This window comes from Orcinus orca, chromosome 13, assembly GCF_937001465.1.
Source record: "Orcinus orca chromosome 13, mOrcOrc1.1, whole genome shotgun sequence".
NCBI lineage: Eukaryota > Metazoa > Chordata > Mammalia > Artiodactyla > Delphinidae > Orcinus > Orcinus orca.
The window spans coordinates 77,439,798-77,457,110 of NC_064571.1; positions in this window are offsets into that span (position 1 = coordinate 77,439,798).

A 17,313-nucleotide genomic window follows, 5' to 3' on the forward strand; every position below is an offset into this window, starting at 1 on the left:
TCTTGCCCTTGAGACCCTCACAGGGGTCTGCCAAGTCCTCTTTGCCCAGATGACCCTCCTTGGCTTTCTTTCAATGCTTCCCTCTTAATCATGACTTTGAGTTTATCTGCCACCTTGTTCTTCGTCTCCTGAATACGTTCTCATCTGTCAGGGTCCTTCTGCTAGTGCGGGGCCTCCAAGTATAGCCTGATCGTATCAGAGTGTTGTAGGACTATCACCTGCAGTTTGGACTTTGAACTCAGGAAGAACTATTTGTTTAAGGTTTTGCTTTAGCGAGTGATTTCTAGAGGTCAGTAAGACTTAGAGATCATTTGACATGGATGAAAGAAAGAGATATATCTATTTTTCCTCCACATCGAGCATTAACACGTGCCATTAAAATCCTACAAATTAGGATTTTAATTATCTCTTCATATATTTGTCTCCCTTATTAGTTTCTTTATAGGAGGGGCTACATTTTATTGTTCTGCATCTTTAGGGACAGCAGAGTGCTGGGCCCAGGCAGCTGCTTGGTAGAGTGGAACAGGTGACAGCTGCTGTGTTCAGGCCTCATGCTAGGTGTCCTGACAGAGAAAGCATGGCTTCTGGTCTCACAGAGGGTTCGACATCATCAGTGGCCGACTAAGCGGTGCCTTTTGCGGAGCTGCCTTTGCGGGAGACCGTGCTCTGAGTCGGCTCACCGTCTCATGGGCTTTGCTGTGCCCCAGTGGAAGGCTTTGGCTTCTCAGCAGCATGAGTGCCCTTTTTGATCTCAACAATGACACACAAGCAGGGGAGGCAACCTTGTAGCTGTTCCTGGCAAGTCTGGATTTTTAGGGATCATTCGAGGCTGTAAGAGGAAAAGACTTGGCAGGACTCAGCTTCTGATTGAGCCCCAGTATTCCTAGGGACACCAGTATCAGTTTTTTGAGGTTGTAAAGGTCTGTGGGGGGCAAGAGGAAAGTGTGGTTGGTCTTTCTTGGAGGCCACAAAGCCTGGTCCAGGTCACCTGCTCAAAGATATCTGTGTGGGCGCCTACTTGAAAAAATTAAAAACGCGTGAAAAACTAAAACACATCAAAAATATCAGAATGAAATAATGAGACAGGAGAAGCATAGAGGCTGAGACTTTGCAGAGAAGGGAGGAAGGAGGGAGGGAAGATCAGCCCTTGAGTGAAGGAGGCGTCAGCGCTGCCTGCCGGCCCTCCTTGGGGAAGGCTGACCAGGTCACTGGATCCCGCAAGTGCTGTCATGATTTCTCAGTGTCAGCTACAAGCTGTAATAGCTCTCCCTCCTCCATTCCAGCCAATTCCTCCCTGGTGCTCCAGACACCAGCAGAGCCAGGCCTGGACTTCAGCTCTCCTGACCCTCAGTCCTGTAGTTTCCCACAGCAACACGCGTGGCCACAGTTTTCACTCATTCACTGGTGTCTATGCCATGATTTTATACAGCTCTAATCAGGTCTTCCTAATCATTGGGCCAAAGAAAGGCCACTAGACTCAACTTCAGTTTAAGACAACAAACTAAAGCAACCTCAGTTTTTGGTCGACCTCCACACCTCCCATCTCTCTGTTTTGTTCCGGAATGCCTATAACTCATCGCTGTGACATTTTATAAATTTAGCTTGAGGTTGAATTCATAAAAATATTTGGAAACTACCTTAATTTTATAATTAAAGATTAAGTGGCTCATTCAGCCTTCTCTTTCTCTCCCCACAAATAGTCTAGCTGTAAAACAAATCTCTTCTGTTAAGTGGTATTTATTTAATTGCGATTTGCTGTAGAGCCGTTTAAGAGTGGGTCATTAGGTTAAAATCATTGTGCCTGTCCTCTGAGCGGAGGATGTCCTGCACTGGCTTACGTTTGGGTGTGCTTTCCCTGAAGCTGAGCTAACACAGCCGTGTTTACATTACACACATTCTCTAGTTGCTGACATTTTTTGTTCCTCCAGAAGAAAAAAGATGCAGCATAAACAAATGACCTTATTTGATGTAATGCATCGGGTCATGCTGGACCAATGGTTGATACTTTCCACTTGCATTTATTTAACTACATTTTCTTCCCATACTTTCAAATCTTCCTCATCCCCAAATCAATATTGAAGAAGAAACCAGTAATTTCCGATGGTCTGAATCCTTCATGGCTTGTACTGAGAGTCCCTGAAGCTGAACAGAGTCTCGGGGGCTAATGACCCTGTGGGCTTCTTATGCCCAGACATAAGAAAGGCACTTGAGCCCCTGGTTTTCTCCAAATGAATAGGAGTTTGGAAACCCCCAGAGAACCTTTTCTTCTTTTTTTTTTTAAATGTGGAAATAAGGTGGAATTTACATACAATGAAAAAGGATGTACAGGGAGGGCAAAGCTCCCCACAACCACCCCTGTCCCCCGCCCCGTCCCCCGGGAGCCTTTCCTCTAATAGTTTTTCCAAAGTCCCTCATCTTCTTCCCATTCAGAGCCCTCTTGGCTTTGCATTTTCTAGGCAGATGTGAGAAATGTCACCACATTTCCTAAGAGGAATGGAACAAGATAGATGGGCTCTGCCCAGCGGGACACCTGGATGGCAGCCTTATCTAGAGCCCAAATGGGACCGCATGCGCCCGCTGTTTATTTATCCTCCTCCTGTTTGGAGACTTTCCCTGATTAATTACTTTCTAGTAATCGAGGCTGCTAACTAATGTCTCATCTGATTAACCTGTAGTGTGGCCCGGGGTCCCAGAGGGTGGGCTGGTCATCCCGCCTGGGGAATGAAGGAGGTCATTGGCCAGGGGCCCCTGGGATGCCAGTTTGGGGCTCGTTTATTTGCTCTAAGTCTTGTTTGCTATTCCTGCTGCAGTGACTGGCGACAGCTCCCCCCCAAGTCCCATCCAATCTAATTGGCCTGCTGAAACAGCAGTGAACACAAGATTTAAGAAATGTTTTCTTTGAAAACTTCTGGTCGGACAGACACTTTGAGATCATATTTCACCCTGTTTCAATTGCACACCATTCCCTGGGACTTTCAGGAGAAATACTGTAAGTGAGTCTTACAGGAGAACTGCTGCTCTGTGGTCTGGGAGGGGGGGTGATGAGCTGGAGGCTGGAGCGGAGGCTGTGCTGAGGCAGCCCGGCATCTTCAGAATCTAGAGACCCTGCCAACGTTAACACATCCGAGGAGGTATTCAGTATCAAAGTCTCTAATATTTGGCTCCATAAACACGATACCGGTTGCAAAAACAAAGCTAAGGAGCTCATGCTGATTACTTCAATAAAAGCTGTTTAATTATGAACGTTTGGGAAATGAAGTTACCAACAGGACCAGGAGAGCTTTGGTGTCCGGTGTCCCTGCTCCCAGCATCCCACTGTTACACCACATTGTCCACTCAGCTGAAAAGCCTGACGTTGAGCAGGGCACACCCTCCGCCCTGTGGGATGCTACTTACTTGCCAGTAACACTCCGTCTTTCTGCAGTGGCAAATTTAGGGGATTGATGAGTGAAAGAATTATCGGATGTTATCAGTACCATTTACAGGCCATCCAAGGGTTACTTGGGGTGGTAGTCAAAGCTCCCAGAAGACCTGCATTTGTTTCTAGGTAGCAGGGTTCCAGGACTAGGCAAAGTAGAAGAGAATTCTGAGCAGGGAGCCAGTGGGTCATTGTGACAATACATTCTGGAGTCCTTAAATTAGTTTTCTTAATAACTGTTTAGGAAACATGATCGTCTTAATGCTTCTGGATAATTCTTCTCTCTCTTTATGTGATTATAGCCAGTTATTTTATGTCAAGTGGAATAGGTAGAAGTATCCATGTAAAAGATTAATGAACAAACATGAGAGTTGAATCTGTGTATGGAAGGAAAGAAATCTGGGGAGATACACATTGTCAAGGAGTGAACTCTTCCTCAAAAGTGACTTTTCCCATATATTGTTGATTATTTCTCAAAAAAATTTTTTATATTTTAAACATTTTTGGTAGAAATCTTTAAAACTTGTTCTTATGCATCCGCAGATATTGAATACAGATTGCCTATGCCTGATCAGTCCTGATGATGCCATGCTGTAATACACCGAAACACGCAGAAATTACTGAAAGACTCCTGGCTCTTGTGCCCATGCACTGAAACATCATGACAATCGCTTCATCTCTTAAATGCAAAGCTGGGGCAGTTATAACTGCTTTGTGGTGTCATGATGATTAACAGACACGATACATGTGAAAAGAAATTAAAGAATAGAATATGCAATACTAGCTATCTATATTTTTTCTGTCTTGTGTATTTTAGTTGCTTCTATGCAGATGCTTTGGCTGCTGCCCGTAGCTGCTTGCTTTTTTTTTTTTTTTTGGCTGTAGGCGGGCCTCTCACTGTTGTGGCCTCTCCCGTTGCGGAGCACAGGCTCCGGACGCGCAGGCTCAGCGGCCATGGCTCACGGGCCCAGCCGCTCCGCGGCATGTGGGATCTTCCCGGACCGGGGCACGAACCCGCGTCCCCTGCATCGGCAGGCGGACTCTCAACCACTGCGCCACCAGGGAAGCCCAGCTGCTTGTTTATTTTATGCTACATAATTTAGGGGAAGAGTTGAGGACTCCAATCAGAGTGATTTATACAGATTTTAGACCGCTACCTATCACTGGAGACATTGCATGAAACAGAGAAAAGAGCGTGGAATTTTTATCCAGAGAATCCTGAGTTCAAATCCTAGGTCCATCCTTTATAAGTTATGTGTCCCCCGGCAGTATTACTTAACATTCCCGAGCTTACATTTCTATTCTGTAAAGTAGGAATAACAATGAGTATAACGAAAGTTTTGTGAGGTCTATATTTTGCAGGTTAGGCACCCAGAAAAATGCCTGGTGCAACTGGGCATTTGATATTTTAAGTCCTTTTTCAGGAGAATTTTCCTCTGTTAGATCAATAGCTGTGCCCTGGATGGTTTGGGATTCCTGACATTCTGAATAGCTATCCAGTAATTCATGTTTATGGCCACTTGTGTGTGTGTGTGTGTTGGGTCTTTGTATCATAAGGATGTTCTGTGCTCTTGTAATGACTGAATATGTTCTTGATTTTTATTTCTCCTTAAATAATATAATAATAATTCTCTTTTTTCAGTGAACGAGACAAAGACAGTAAGTCAGGAGAGATTCTGAGTGTCGGGGCCAAGTTCTTGCTTTAAATGCAGAGTGCCTGAAGAAAGTCTGGAACCTCACAGGTGGCTGGTGAGATACAGTGAAGGGGAGGGGAGTTTGTGGGAGAGGGGGAGGGAGTAGGGAACCGGTTACCCTGGTGTTTTGTTGGCTGTCCTGGAGTTAAACTTCAGGCCCTGGGGCATTCACCTGGAGAACATGTGCCAAAACTTTTCTTTTTCCCAACTTATATTCAAAAATTCAAGTGAAAGGGTAACTTTTTATGCATGGTATACAAAGTTAAAATAACACCTTAAATTCCTCTGTGTATGGGTTTGTTTTCTCTCCAAATGGTCAGAGTTACTGAAAGAAACTTAGAAAGAAGGTTATTTAAGGTTCACAAGACCCTCTGGGAAGAGCCCACTTAAACAGACCAGCCTTTGGGACTCTGAGAAAGACCAGTGTAATGTTGTTACCTGACATGAGTGAGAAAGGACCCCCACTGGGTCCCAGGAGCTGCCCGTGTTGTTGTTAACTGCAAACACCAGCGTTCGTAGGGCAAAGAAAGGAGACCAGACTGGGGATCAGGATGCCGAGCTCCTGGTCCTGCTACTTGTGTGACTTGGGATAATTCTCTCAGTCTGGTTCCTCATTTGTTTTGTAAGGCTAATAACACCAATTCCATAGAATCAAAGGTGAAGAAGATATAAACCATCTAGATAATGAATTGTACAAGAATTTTGCAGAGATTACAATATGCTGTACAAATTCAAGGGCTAATTCATTCTGCATAATTTAGCCACATTTAAATCCTTCCAGACTCCAGATGTGGTATAATGTGTTAGAGCAATGATGGTCTTAGAGGTCAGCTCCTTGAGTGCTCTGATTTTACATATAGGAAACTGAAGGAGAGAGGCAGAGAGGAAGGGACTTGCTCCCCACATAATATGGTATGTTAGTGCCAGGGCTGAAGCTGGAGCTAGGAGATCTGTTTCCCTTTAGATGCTCCTTTAAAAGCAGCGTCTCTTCTAGAGAAGGCACATAATCAATAATGGTTACGTTCAAATGAAACAACTTTGGGTGTTATGAAGCAATGAAATTCAAGGAGAATCAGGTGGGGTGTCAAGAGAAGCAATGGTGAGGCCATGCTGCCTTTCGTGGCTTTGTCTCCAGATCATTATAAGCTCTGTCCCCTTAGGGAATAACACTCTTCACGTTTCCTTTTTCCATCTTCTAAACTCACACGTGACTGTAAGGTTTGGGGACTGTCAGCACACAGCTGGTCACCTGGTCACTTGTAGACAGGTGCATGTCTTACCTCTTTGTTTGGGAGAAGGGAGTATGACTGAGGTCAGGTCAGCACACGAGGAAGGACCGGCTTTCTAGGTGAGGGTCCTAGCCCAGGAGGGCTAGTGTACATATTATGTCTTTTTCCACAATAGCAAGGCCTCTGAAGAGCAGAGGTGGGACAATTTTCTATTGATTGCCCTTCCTTTCACCCCAGATTCTGTTATTCATAATGGATTGTGGGGTAGGCCAGCCCCAGCCCGAGAGTCCCAGATTCAGACTTCCTATGAAATGTAATCAACAGTTACCGGGCAGTCGAGCTTCTACGGGGTAGCCATTAGATAATTTTGAATTTTTGATGCTTTAAATTTCACTTTACACTGAAGCTTCTCCCCTTCCTCAACTCACTGATACCTCAGGCAGGGAAGCCTTCCATTGGAGGTGGGAAACGTCTCTCCCCCCCTAATACCTGTCCCTAGTCAGCTCAGGGCCTTTAGGGCTGCAGAGGGTTTGTGGGAGAGAGTTAGGGAGCAAGAAAGGTGCGGCTTGATGGGGACTATCATGATCAGTTATTGTTGCCCTGTGGGTTTGGTGGTAGCTCCACCCTCATACTGGGGATCAACTGCTGCTCCTTTAACACAGTCAATGCCCCTTCAGACTGGCCACTTCCGACTCTAGATATCACTATCTAGCCTTGCTTGGGGTTATCTAGCTGCCCAGCTCCCAGGAGGATTCCTGGGCAGAATTTTTCATAGCATGATATATTCTGGTATCTTTATACAGGATCCTTATGGAACCCAGGGGAAACTCCAAACCCAGGCTGTTTCCAGTGCAGCCTGTCTCCTCCCTCTGCTTTTAGGGTGGCCCATCACTGCCCCGCCTTGTGGCTTTCTCCAAGCTTGGATCCAGCACTAGTCTCTGTGCCTTTAGACCCCAGGTCGAGCTCTCCAAACTGTAATCCTGAAGGCTCCCACAGGTAAAAGTGATGCCTTCCCTTTCTTTTCCTTGTGGAATGTGTGTAGGGGTGGTGTAATTCTTAGCATTCTTGCCAAAAAAATCCTTTCTTCTTGGTCTCTTCAACCTCAAAGTTTTTCAGAGTGGATTTTGGACTAATGGTTGCAAATGTGATTTCTGAAACATTTCCTTTGCAAGTCCTGCATTAGTGGGTTAGCATCTCATCTTATAATGTGTTATTAGGAAGAATCTCATTTTAACTCCTGTTACCCTTCCACCTGAGGTGCAGGCAAATCACACTGGAGCCTGCCTTGTCTGCCTTGAGGGCAGGTTTGAGGGATTTCAAAAGTGGTCACGGAAAGAAAGAAGCTTTGCAAACTATATCCTGTAGAAATGTTAGGCGTTACTCTTAACATGATCCTTTTTAATGTAAATCAGAAAATCCAAATGAGTAGATAAATCATGTTTCGATCCTTTCAGGTAAATGTGTTGAATCTTTAGTGATACTGACTGGCATGTTTGGTCACTGAGGTGATTCATTAGCAAACAGTGCTATCCAAGATCAGCCAGGTTCAAACCACGTGTCTCTCTCTTTAAAGGAGAAACTACCTTTATTAATGCCTGACTGTCCTCATGTCAGTGGAGTGGTGGCCTTTGGTTACTCAGAGGCACAGACCAAGAAGATGTCACTGTAGCCTTTGGTATGAACTCTTGGTACCCCACAAAGAGGAAATATGTTTTTGCTGTTTGCAAAGGAATTCAAGACCTTTATGGTTACCAAGAACTCATAAAACCAACGAGCCATATATTCGAAAATGATCCCTGGGTCCAGTCTTCAACAAGCCAGTGTCTGCTAATCAGTTTGGGAAACACATATGAGCAACCAGGGCTTTCGAGCTGAGAGTGTGGTGCGGGGGGTGAGCGGGATTTCTCCTGAAGGCATCTTGTCTTTCTGTATGCTTTCTCTATGGAAGAACATGAGTGTTTCAACAGGTTTATTTTATGTTTTCATATGCTGAACAACAACTACAGCCAGTAAACAAGCAAACAAAAACTAGGTAGAGCAAAAGCAGAGAATTGAATGTATGTTTCCAATCCCCAATTTTTTTTGTTTTGTTTTGTTTTGTTTTTTTGCGATACGCGGGCCTCTCACTGTTGTGGCCTCTCCCCTTGCGGAGCACAGGCTCCGGATGCGCAGGCTCAGCAGCCATGGCTCACGGGCCCAGCCGCGGAGCGGCATGTGGGATCTTCCCGGACCAGGGCACGAACCCGTGTCCCCTGCATCGGCAGGCGGACTGTCAACCACTGCGCCACCAGGGAAGCCCTCCAATCCCCAATTTTTAAAGTTTATTTGAATTTGTAACCAAAGGATGAATCATAGCACTGTGTACTTTCACTTTTACCTATCCCAGAGGTATAATCTCTCAGGAGGAGTGAAAAACAGAATCAGAACTTGGGTCTTTCCTGACCTTACTAAATTATAATTTCCAGATATAATACCACATCTTTTATTTCTTTATCTTTGCATATATTAGCCTAGATGAGCTGATCACGAGTGTGTCTAAGTGTATGTGTGTGTGTTTGTGTGTGTATGGATATTGAGAGAGGGGGCGAGAGCATGGGGTATGGGGTTTACTTCTATTCGAAAGTTGGCACCCAGGATTTATTATGTAGCCCCCAGTGTTGGCTAAGTCTGACATTTAGTCTTTCAACAAGTATTTATTATCTCCCATGTTCCAGGAACTCTGATAGTTTCTGGGGGTACACAGTTAATTAAACCCTGTTCCCTCAAGGTGCTCACTTTGGAGTTGGAACTCTTTCACTGCAGTATGTGGAGCACAGAGCTTGAAAATTATTCACTGTGATACACCTTTATTCTTTATGTGGTACGCAAACAATGAGACAATCCTTGTTTAAATACGTTTTAGAACTTTAATTTGAAAGTGCTTTTTCCATAAAGGATTCTTGTGTGTAGAGATCATAGTTTTATGAGGAGTGGGGATTTTTCTTAGGCAGATTTTCTTTATAAATTTGTAGTCATTGATGAAGTGGCAAGAGTGGGAGATTTAGTGGGTGGCAGAGAGATCCACATAACATCTTTGGAAGTTGCTAAAATCAACACGAACGAGATGTTCACTCTCATAGCTTTCAGAATTTGGACCCATAAAGGTATTGTGGTTGTGTCTAGGACCAAGAGGCACTGATTTTTATTTTACTATAATATTGCAGATTCCACCACTGGCAACAGCACTTATCATAGCATTCTTTTGGCAAGATAAAACAAAGTGGTTACACTTCATTCTGTAGTAGGGTTGCCAATGGATCTGGAGAAATTAACTCAGTTGATGGGAGTCTAGGGCCAATGGGACTGGGTTGCTGTTCTGATTCCCAGTTAGACATCAATCACCTTCACAGGAAAGAAAAGGGGATTCTTCTTTGCCTGTGGCTGCCACATAATGCCAGCTGCCAACGCTAATCATATGATTATTAGAAGATACGGGGAGGGTGTGAAGACTTAGTCTCTCCAATCACATCTCCCAAAGGAATAACTCAACATACATGACTTTATCAGTCCAGTTGCTAAGGTTTTGGCAAGCACTGCAGATTAATACCTACCAAAATGGAGCCCAGGTCCGTTGGAAACTTCTATCAGTGAAGCGAGCAAGTCTGCTTCCAGGGTCTAACTTTGCCTTGGTTTTTCCTGAGATGAGAGGCCTTAGTTCTCATACTGCCAGAACTAGTTCAGTCTTCAGCAGGATATGGTGCTAGTTAGCGTTTGAGTCTCCTAGGTGTCCTGCGTGAATTAGACCTCTTTATGTGGAGGACAGAATGGAAGTCTGCCTAAGAAGCAGGCCTCTGGCTTCTGCTTTTCCAAATGTTACTCAGCATTGTGGACATGCTCTCAGGCATCATCTTGGGTTGAGAAAATGACATCACCCAACCACAACCAGCTTCTTGCCAAAATCTTTCACAAAATGCACCACAAAGCAGCATTTTAAAGATGAAACATTTCTTGTTGATGGAGCAGTCACTGAAGGTCCGATTTTTCCAGGAGACAAGAGGGTGGTGGTCTAACGGCTGCACTGAATTGAGGTCGGTGGAAAGAACTGATAGATAGTAGAGATCTGCAAAAGGATGCAGTTGGCTGTTGGCACTGAAGAAGGAATAGGGGACAGATGAGAAGTTGGCATGGCATGTGTCCCTAGTCAAGGCAGTTCTACGGTCCAAAGCTGGGTGCCCTGGAGAAGAGGTTGAAGGGTGGCTCACGATCATGGAATATGCATTGACTTGGCATGGGCCAGGCCTTCTAGGGGCACAGTGGATGATGGAATAGTGCCGGCCATGCCTCACTATAATGGCTTGATACATATGTATAATAAACTTGCCTCATTTTTCCAAACTAAATCACATGCTGTGCACTAAAGAGTCAATGTCCTTAGCTCAGACCTTTTCAGTATGACTTACTTTGCAGCCATTCTTCTGTAGCTGATTATAAATTTTTATCATCTTCTAAAAAATAACAATCATGCCCACATCCTTTTGAGACCAGGGTGCATAGCCACATTGACAGTGGTATTACTTAAGAATTACACTTGGCATGTGGAAGCCTCCTCATTAATTGGTGTTCCCATTGCCCAGAATCTTAGCACAGGGGAATCCCCTGAAGGCTCTGGGCTCATTCTTTCTGATATGACCTCATAGATCCTGCTGTGAATCCATTGCCTTCTCCTCCTCATCTGTCTCAGCGACAGGCCTGTAAATCACACACATTCAGAATGAAGACTCTCGGGATTTGCTTGTACCAGATGTATGTTTACTCTCGCGCTCGCTCTCTATGTCTGTGTTTGTGTGTGTTTTTAAGTAGCTTTACCATCTGGCTTAGCTGAGGCCACAGGAGAAGGGAAGAACATTATGAGGGAGCAGAGGTAAGGCATTGTCTGGAAGAGCTTGGCCTCACAGGCAACCCCAGTTTGTCTCCTGGGCATCTGTGCACATACACATGCATGGATGTCATCAGTGTGCACTCTTGGGGCGTCCATCACTAGGTAGCCCAAAAAGAAGGTCTGAAAGTTTCTTGTCACCCTGAGGACACATGTTGCCTTTAACTCTTGAGTCCCAGTTAACCTGCCTCATTAGTACAATTGTGTTCACCTGGGGTCCAGTAGGTCACTTACTTAGCTCCTCAGCTGGGACTCAGCAGGCAGTGCTGGCTAGGCAGGAAGTCCCTGAAGAAGCATGGTGAACCAGTGTGATGAACCCCGGGCCTGAAGACATAGCTCTCAGTGCTCACTCTAAAGGCAATGGGAAGGGTGTAGTGTTATCTTAGTATTAGGAGGCCTGGGCTTCTCGACTTTTATGTCCACGGTCCTTTGTAATCCACTGGGGAGAATGAGAAGGGACCAGTGGACACTAGGCCACTTTGGATGACACAGGTGTGTGAACTAACTCTTTTCCCCCTTCTTTCCTGACCTACCTGTGACCTTCTTGGGCATATTACGTAGGAAGACCCCAGAGGGTTAAGTGGAAAGGCCACTTTTATAGTTTAATTGCAGTTCTGGAACCTCTCCATTCTGCATTTGCTGTCACAGTTGGCATGATTAAGACCCACTAGAGACTGCCAGTGGCCCAGTGTATAGTTTCTAGTTTTTCTTGAAAGAATCTTTTTGCATATATCATGGGCAAGCTCTTCCAGCATGGTTGCCTCGTTCATTGTTCAAGTGTTCTGTCCCTTTTGAACAGATACTGCCTGCAACACAGGCCGAGCTTCAGGAAGTCAACCTCCAAATTATAGGTCAACTTCTTATTTGAACAAAGTTGTGCTTAGGAAAAGCACCCTCCTTGCCCGTCTTCTGCCCAGGTGCCCGTGGGGGAGAAATGGGGCCCAGTTCTCATGGGGCCCAGCCCTGCCCTACCCATTCCACCAGAGCTGAGTCTACCGTGTGCACTGGTTGAAAGGGGGGGCAGGAGCGAAGGCTGTGGCTGTGTCAGTGTTAACACACACCCACACACACGTGCACGGGGGATGCCTTGTGGACTCACGTTCCAAATAACTGGACCCTTCCTCACTCCTGACCCCAGCAGGAGTTTTGGGAAAGTACGTCTTCTCTTCCCTCGGACTAGGACGTTAGGAAGCAGAAGGCGCTGCATCTGCACAGTTGAGCCTCTTGGGATCAGAGCAGTGTGTGCTGTGTGGAAAGTACTCATCGCTCTGGACTTGCAGGCGTGGAGGATGACCTCAGTGACCTCGCTTATTCATCACCTGCTGTACACAGAGCAGTGGGTGAAACACTGTGGGGGGCACATCGGTGTGAGGCCCGGGTCTGCCCTCCAATGGATCAGTCTGGAGAGGACACAAGTGAAGCAGTGATGTGGCGACTGACGGGATGGATCAGTGGAGACAGCAGTTGTCAGAGGAGGTTTCAGGCGGAAACTGGGTCTGCGGGTGGTAAAGATACGAAATAAGGGTGGTGGTTCCCGCCTTCCCGTGTGGACAGGTGATGAAGGGACATGGAGGGGGGCTGGGGTTCTCACCTGAAATCCCCACAGGCAACCAGATTTCCAGGGAGAGTGTTCAGCTCAAGGCTACCTCCCTGCAGTGGCAGAAGGATAGAGTTTAAAGTAAACGTCCGCTGCTTCAGCTGGGTGCTCTGCCTCTGGGCCTGGAGGATTCTCAGAGATCTAAGACACAGGGGCCACTCTGGGCTGCTCGCCCTGAATGGCCACTTTTTGATCTCCTCAGGGTTTTTTTGACCATTTAAGTGACAAAAGGGAATTTCTTGGAGGGGGAGTGGGGAGATATTTTTAGAATGAAGGGCATTTAAAAAAATAAGACAACTACTGCAAGATTTTGAAATTTGACAGAAGCAGATGACGTTTTCCATCCCCACCATGAAATTTTGCCCAATTTCTTGGACCTTTAAATACCACAGATAAGCTTCAGTTTCTGGCTAGGAGGAAAGGGGCTCATGCAGAGATCTGTGGAGGCTCAAAATGACACCTGTGCAGGGGCTGCCAGTGACTCTGGTATTTCAGGCCCAGATTTCCTTCTTTTCCCCTAATTATCTGGATGCTAACCCTCTATGTGTAGGATTTGGCTTCAGGACACTGAGTTTTAAATTCCAGCTTCAACCATTTACTGGCTGTGTGACCTTAGGTAAGTGAGTTCACCTCTCTGAGCCTTATTTGTAAAATCAGGACAATTCCATTCTAAAATCACATAGGTTTGGGGAGGCTTATTTGCTTTATGGGAGAGTATTGCAGGCCGAGTGCAGTGAGAGATGCTGGGCGTATAACGTAAGGCTTGCAGCTTAATGCGAAGACAGATGATCAAAGCAATAATTCTAATATGACATGAAAAGTGTGACAGCGTGTTAAAAGTGATGTAATAGGTGAATGTGTGTGCAGAGGTCAGTGAAGGCTGAGAGAAAAGGGCGGTGGAGGCAGAGGTAATGGGTCAGGAAGTGCTGTGTGACTGGATATTTGACCTGAGACTGGAGGGTGGGAGCCAGGGAAGCATGAGTGGGTGGGGCAAGGGCAGCCTTAAATAGACGATTCTGTCTGAGCGAGGGCACGGAAATGTGGAGGCGGCCCACGGGCTGGGAGTCACGACTGGGTGGGACTGAAGCCTGTGGCCTGCGCCGGGGGTGGGCTGGCTGAGCGGAGAGAGCGTGCCGACGAGATCCACACCATGGAGGCAGGTCTGACACTTTGGATGGAATGAGTGTCTTCTTAGTGGCCTCTCTCACGACTGGCTTTTCTGAAATAGTGCTGTGGTCCTGCCCTCAGCCACTCTCTAGCCCACTTCTCTGCTTTCTTTTCTTCAGAGCAGTTCTCACTATCTGTAATTCTTTGTCCACTTTAAAATTTAACTTTTAATTTAAATTAAATTCTTAACTACTCTGTCTTCAGTGTTGATACATATAGTTGGCGCAAACTAGACACAATAAATATTTTTTCAAAGGATGAGTAAACAGCAGATGATTAAACGCGTCTGAAGACAGAATTAGCAGCAGCCTGCCTCACAGAATCCAAGAGACGCCCTAAGGGACGGGGCCGATTCTGTGGGTGAGGAAAGGAAGAGGTCACCTTCTGGGCGGCAAAGTCCTCTGAGGCTGGGAAACTGGACATGCCTCCCATTATTTGGGAAGGATGGAATGAGTGTCTGTGCCCCTTCTGGTTTCTGCAGAGAAGAGAGGCAGTGGCCGACTCAGAGATGCCCAGGAATAGCAAGAAGGGATACGTCGCCTCCACGTTTCTGCCCCAGATGCGGAAGCCTTTATGATCTTGGTCATAGGATAGACGTCTGCTTTGGGCTCCTGGTATGTTCTGAGGTTTGACACCCCCTCGGCTACTCTGCCACACTGTAAAATGCATGATGTATTGGGTCAATGTGGCTTCATAAAATGCACCCCAATTAAGCTCATTTCCGTGATCATTCACAGTAGCTGCTCCTGTCTCTTCTATGTTTCCCTTGAGAAAAGATTTTCTGAAGAACTCCTGAGGCCATTTATGATCTCTGACTCCTCCTAAATTGTCAAGTAGTGATGAGATAAGAAGAGGAAGCATTGGGCATCTTTACTGCTCTGAGAAAGTTGGTTGCACATACTCTTGTTGAGAGCACCAGATTCAGACTGTACATGCCTTTTATAACAACCGTATTCCTGCAACACCTGTTAACTGAATCCTCATTTTTCTACTGACGTTTTTATTCAAAAATGCCAGACATGCATTTTCTCTGGCCCTAATGACTCTTAAAGTCAGATACTAGAGCCTAATATTGACTCCACTTCCGTCTGGCCAAATAGCTGATGGCTTACGCATCAGTCCCAGATGCAGGGGCAGGGAGAGGTGAGCAAAGGGACTGTGCACCCAGGGTCTAGCCACCATGAGAAGCCGTTAGGCCTGAGGGGCAAGGCAAGGGAAGGGGCCAAGAGTGTTACTGGACCCTGGTGAGACCTGGGTCCCTGAGAGTCAGCCTGCAGCACAGCAGCTGGGACTAACTAGAAAGCAGCTAAAGCCAGAACTGAGATGGGATGCAGCTGGGAATCTGATGGGGAGTAAGTACACACCCCAACCTCTCTTTCTTCCTGCCCTTTGCTTTCCTGCTGGTGCCTCCCATTGACCAAAATAAAATGGAAGCTCTGAGGCATAGAGGAGAGGGAAGGGCAGGAGACTCTTGGAAGATGGTGGCAAACAGGCTCATCAGCATAGAACATGAACAGACATAAACATACCCAGAAGGTTCTTCTTCCCAGAATCTGGCAGTGAGTTCCTTTCTAAAGTGAAGAGTCCCAAATATCTAAATAGATAAATGTCTTCTTTCAGGAAACAGGCATCAAATGTCCTCTGTGGTTAAGCTCTAGATTTGGTGCTGGCGATTTTACTTTGAGTTTTCCTCAAGCGAGGTACTTCCCTATAGAGCCACCCTGGATAATTGACAAAAATAACAGTCAGTGAGTCTTCTGGGATTTCTTTTAAAAAGTCTGGCCCCAGGTTTGAGGACTGTTTTTTAACTTCTTCCTACACCTCAGCTTGGGCCAGATCTGAGCGTTGTTTTGGTGAGTGACCGAAGTCTTGCTACATCCAACCGGGTCTTGAGTACTGGCTGGATTTGCACTCAGTTGGGCCAGTCTTTGGTCATCTGTAGAGACCTCTATTCTCTAACTGGGGAATCATGTGTAATTTCTGTGACACAAAATTGGGTGAGTGGAGAGCTAGGGAAAGGTCTTGCTAGAATGTTTCTAAGCCCACCCGTGGCCTGGGTGGGGCTGCTTGACCAGCTCCAAGGAACTGACTGAGAATTTTGAAGATTCCATGTCCCATATTGTGTGTCTGCTTTGGGTGTTTGTCATTTTAGGTTAAATAATTTTGATGCAGTTACTGGGTATTTCACAGAAACTGCTTAACATTTCTCCAGTGCTGTGCATAAGTTTCTGTAGTAATTGGTGAAGATTTCTTCACATTGGAGAGAGATTAGCCAAGTAGGATAATCAAAAAAAAAAGGTTAAGCTGGAAGAGACAAAGGGATTATTTCAACCACTCTCTCTTTTTATAGGTGGAGAAACTGAGGACCCCAGAGGGCTGGGGATGTACTCAGGGTCATACCATGAAGACAGGGACAGAGCCAGGGATACAAGGGGGTGGGTCAGGCGCAGCTGAGAAGCAGGCGGGCCATGGCCAAAGGCTCAGCAGCATCCTCTTGGGGGCTCCTGCCCCGCTTCCTGGGACATTCTCACTGGCAGGTGAGGCTTCCCTAACGCAAGCAGCCAAAGCAGTTGCTTGTGCTATTCTCACAGGTTTTGAGGCTTTCCTTTGCCTGTATCCTTCTCTGTGAATACTCAGAAAGAACAGAAAGCTTCTCTCATATAGTGTAGAAATCGGTGTTGGAAAATGATACAGTTTTTAAACCCTTAAAATGTGCAGAGCTTGGGACACGAGGGCCTGAGATTCATGCCTAGTTAGTCATGCTGCTGCGAGATTTATGAACTCTGCCACCAAACTAGGATTCTTTGCTTGCAACACTGAAATAAGAGCTAACATTTAGTGGGTACTTACCACGAACGGGTCATTGTTTTAAGCAATTTACATTATTAACTAATTTAGTTTTTACGAAGATCCCATGAGGTAGATACTCTTTCTATTCCTATTTTTAGATAAGGAGGCGGAGCTCAGAGGTCATGTGACTCGCTCAAGGTCAGAGTCAGTCAGTGGCCACAACAGAATTTAAATCTCAGTGTTTTGACCGCTCTGCCCGTATTCTTGACCAGGGAGCTATAGAGCCTTTCTTTTTTAATATCACCACTGCTACATCCATGAGATGTGGTTTGTTTTCTGAGGACCTTCCATTGCAGAGCCTCAAGTATTTCTGCCTGCTTCAAAAAACAACCGGAATAAGTTGTTGCATTACTTATGACTGAGTATTCATGATGCCACAGCAGTCTCTACCTAAAAGGCTTCCAAGCCAATATACCGGCTTTCTCTGACCCCCGAACTGGACA